Below are 4,119 nucleotides of genomic sequence, written 5' to 3'. Positions count from 1 at the left end.
ATGAACAATAAATAAATATATAAGATATTAAAAGATTATGCAAAATATTACAAGTATAAAATTAAATATTAATAGGATAAATCACTCCATAAAAATAAGTTTCCTGAGAATTTCTTTTGAAATTAGAAATACCACACCCATCACTTTTCTAATGATGCAATTTTTACAAACCACATTCCGCAATACCCTTAATCACTAAAGAAATACAAAATATTTTTATACACATCAGAGAATCTTAAAGTGTTAGAGCCTATGATCAGCTTCTTCCACTGATTTTTTTCCCTACAACTAAGGATAGATGTCTCCGGGAGAGAAAATAAGAGAGAATCCTTTCTTCTTTGTGTTCATTCTTTAGACTCAAAGACACTGCTGTGTTAATAATCAAGCATCATACTCAAAAGCAAATAGGAAAGCAACTCAATTTTTCATTGGAAAACATTTATCTTTTTTAAAAAATGGAAAAGCTGCTAATGTGTTTTAAATTTGTTCAAGTCATTGCTAAAGAATATCATTTGGGTGAATTCTAAGTTTCAGAGGATAATCAGGCACTTTACACAAATGAGAACATCTGCAATCACCCCAGGAATGATGAAATCACAGGGCTATCAATCCCTGGACTTCATGGCATAGACTGAACACCAGCTGGAAGACAGAAGATATTCCCCCAATGGTATAGTATTTCTATAATATCGTCAATTACATTCAGATTTTTATTCCCCATTAAACACAACTTATTGGGGGACTTTAAAGTACATTATGGCTAAATAGTGCAACATGAGGGGAAAATCTTCAAAGGCCTACAAAAATACTTTAGAGAAATGAATTCAAGAAAAATAATAAACTCTTGGGAAAGATAAGTGGAATACTATAGAAGTTAACAAAAGCACATTTTGGGTATTCATCACATACAAAGCCTGACAAAGAGTAGAACTCAGCATTTATTGAATGAATGAATGAACAAAGGAACAAACTTACATGTGCCTGGGTTCAAATCCCAGCCTCACCAGTATTTGACTTTGAGTACTTATTCGAGTATCTTTGCTAGTCCTCACTTTACTCATCTGTAAAATGAGGATAATTGTACCTTTCTCTTCTTGTTATTATGGGGATTGGGCCAAGTAATGCATATAAATAAACAAACCAACTGCCTGGAACAGGGCGAGTTCTTAATAAATGGTAGGCATGTTAAGAGCACTCCTAGGCTTGATTGATTTAGCTAATTCCCAACCAAATAGATAAACACTTAAATCATCTCAAGATACTTCGTAATAGATCAAATATTTGTATATTGACTGTATTATAAATCTGTATTGTATCAAGGCTTTTTTGAACTCAATACTGTATTACACCATCAGATATTCCCTAAGACTATCTTTTACTTTGAACTAAGCATAAGCTTTCCTCTTAAATAATAAACAGACCTCTTAGATGGTATACTGTGATAAGCAAAGTTCAAACTCATAAAAACAATAATAGCTGCTCACCTTGCTGGTTCAAAGCTACTGTGATTTACCACCAAATGCATACAAAAGCCATGCAAGGATTGTAACTCATGAGTGGTACTGACACTCCTTTCTAACAGTTTCTCAATAATTAACTGCTTGATATAATCAAAATCTTTTGGATTCCATAAATTAGATGTATCCTGCAAGGACAGATAAAGTCCCAACCACACTTGAAGATATTCTATGCCTGTAAACAGAGTACACATACTTTGGATGCTGTGGTCTCAACTAGTCAAAGACCAGGTTAAAAATAAATCATATAGCATCTATGATTAACATGGCTTTAAATAATGATGAGGACTTTTTTCCCCACACAATGATCAACTATGGTTCTCACTGCAACTTAAGAAGGTGTTGGAAAGATAACCCAATTTATAGGACTATTTCTTCTAGGGAGGGGTTATAAAAACTTTGAGAGAGTGGCAATAAAGTGCTTTTAAATTATAAATGTAGCTGCATATAATCAACTTATCTCTTTTCTGGAAGATGGAAAATTGGAAGATTTCTTAGAACTTGGAGTTCTTTTTGTTTTTTTTTTTTCGTGACTGGTAACGGGATCACAACCCTCAGTGTCGCGCCCATACCACGACCAGCAACAGGATCGCAACCCTCAGTGTCGTGCCTGCACCGCGCTCAACCAGTGAGCGGACCAGTCTCTATATGGGATCCGAACCCTCGGCGGGAGCACCGCCGCACTCCCAAGCGCCGCACTCTACAGAGTGCGCCACCTGGCCGGCCCAGAACTTGGAGTTTTTGTCATTTACTTCATGAATCACTTAGCAAAAGTCAGGCATGTGCTATTTCAAATAAGTTACTACCTCAGAATGTCACTTAATGTGGAATATACTATCAAGCAAATGTACTTCACGGGCCTGGTTTTCCAAAGCCTTGCAGTTTCAAATATTGACCTTGCAGAGGACTGGAAATTTTCCTCAGGCTATAAAGTCTCTGGTGTAAAATAAAGATTTGTGGCACAGCAAGGTTGCTAGCTCAAGGACAGACAGGTTACTGATTGATATGTGTAGATACTGGAAAATTGATGGACAGAGAAGGAATGTTTGTTAAGATCAAACTGTTGTTGATAGGACCACTTAATTGCCTTACTGGAATGTCATCTGGCTTGTTTCACTGAAAGTTACCAGCCTATATTGTTAAACTATAACCCCACCTATGTTCTCTTCCTGTAACTTCTTAGTCTGGAAAATAAATGCAGGAAGAGAATCCCAGTTCAGGGTTAATTTCCCAAGGAAGGGATGCCTATAGCTTGAGGATTCCGGGGGAGACTAACCACTTTGGGGTCTCTCACTGCTCAGAAGAGATGGGCTTTGAGTAATCCTTTGCAGCTCCATCACCCAGGGGAAGTGGGATGACAAATCCATGGGGGACAAAACAACAACTTAACTCAAAGATTTTCCTCTTTCTTTCCTTCCTTCCCTCCCTCCCTTCCTTTTTGCACCCTGTCCATCATCAAATGAACAGTTCTGCAGGCAAGGAGCAGGACTCTCCAGCAATCTCCAGCAATGTCTGGGGAGAAGAGGGAGAAGGCTGCTTAACATATGGGGACTAAGTAGAATCACCCCTGCCCGTGGCCACCACTCCACCACCCACCTCACGGAGGAAACAGAAAGGACACACATGTTGGAAGCTGTGATGGATGCTCAGGATACCAGGCATTGAAGAATGCTGTTTGGAGTCAAACACTGAGACTCCGCAGTCACACGGTGATTAATTTACAGAGCTAGTTACTAAACTATGGGCACTCAGAAATAGACAAACTATTCCTGCCTCAACTGAACCAAAGGTCCTGCTGGCCTTGTGAAAACTCAGCCAGGTGCTGAGCGGGGTGAGAGCACAGCTTTGACAGGAAGGGGGGTGAAGAGAGAGAGGCATGTTCACACCACAGCGTGGAGGCCTCTGGGCCCAGCCGGAATTTAAAGCACGAAATGAAAGGGGCACGTATTTTGACTGATGTTGAGCCTTTACATCGATTACCTAGTCCAATCTCGCGGCAGCACTAGGAAATCGATATTATTAATCTCCTTTTAGAAACAAGGGACTGAAGGTGAAAGAAGCGAAGAGAGTCTTGCCAGGGCTCCCGCCCAGCGCCGTCAGACTCCCAGACGGGCGGCTTCAGCGGCTCTGTGGAAGGCGAGAAAAGCCCAGCTGCCACACAGGATCCCAGGCCTGGGAAGCTCCGGCTCAGGCTGCCAGCGGCGGAAGGACAAGGGGCAGCGGAAGGACAAGGGGCGGCCCCCGCGCCGCGCAGCCCTCGCCAGTGGTGGGGCGGCGCGGAGACCGGAGCTGGACGCCAAACGCACACTGCGGGCGACAAGCACCAGCCCCCTCCGCCAGCCCACGCGCTGCGGGGAGGGGTTTCTCACGGCCCCCGCTCCCGAGTGACTGCACCGGAGGTCGGAAGGAAGCGGGCGAGAGATGAGTCATCCCGCCTAATCCCTCCTTCTCGCTGCACTGGCCTCCGCGCGCCGGCCCCCTCCCAAGATCCTGCAGCCGGGAGCTAAGACTCTCCTCATCCTCAGACTCCACCAAACCCGTTGTGGCCTGCGGGGGAGAGGGGACGGACGGGGCGCGTAGCCAATGAGAGCTTGGCTCCCTT

The sequence above is a fragment of the Galeopterus variegatus genome, unplaced genomic scaffold (assembly GCF_000696425.1).
Source record: "Galeopterus variegatus unplaced genomic scaffold, G_variegatus-3.0.2 Scaffold240, whole genome shotgun sequence".
In the NCBI taxonomy this organism is placed as follows: domain Eukaryota; kingdom Metazoa; phylum Chordata; class Mammalia; order Dermoptera; family Cynocephalidae; genus Galeopterus; species Galeopterus variegatus.
This window is presented reverse-complemented; position numbering follows the sequence as displayed.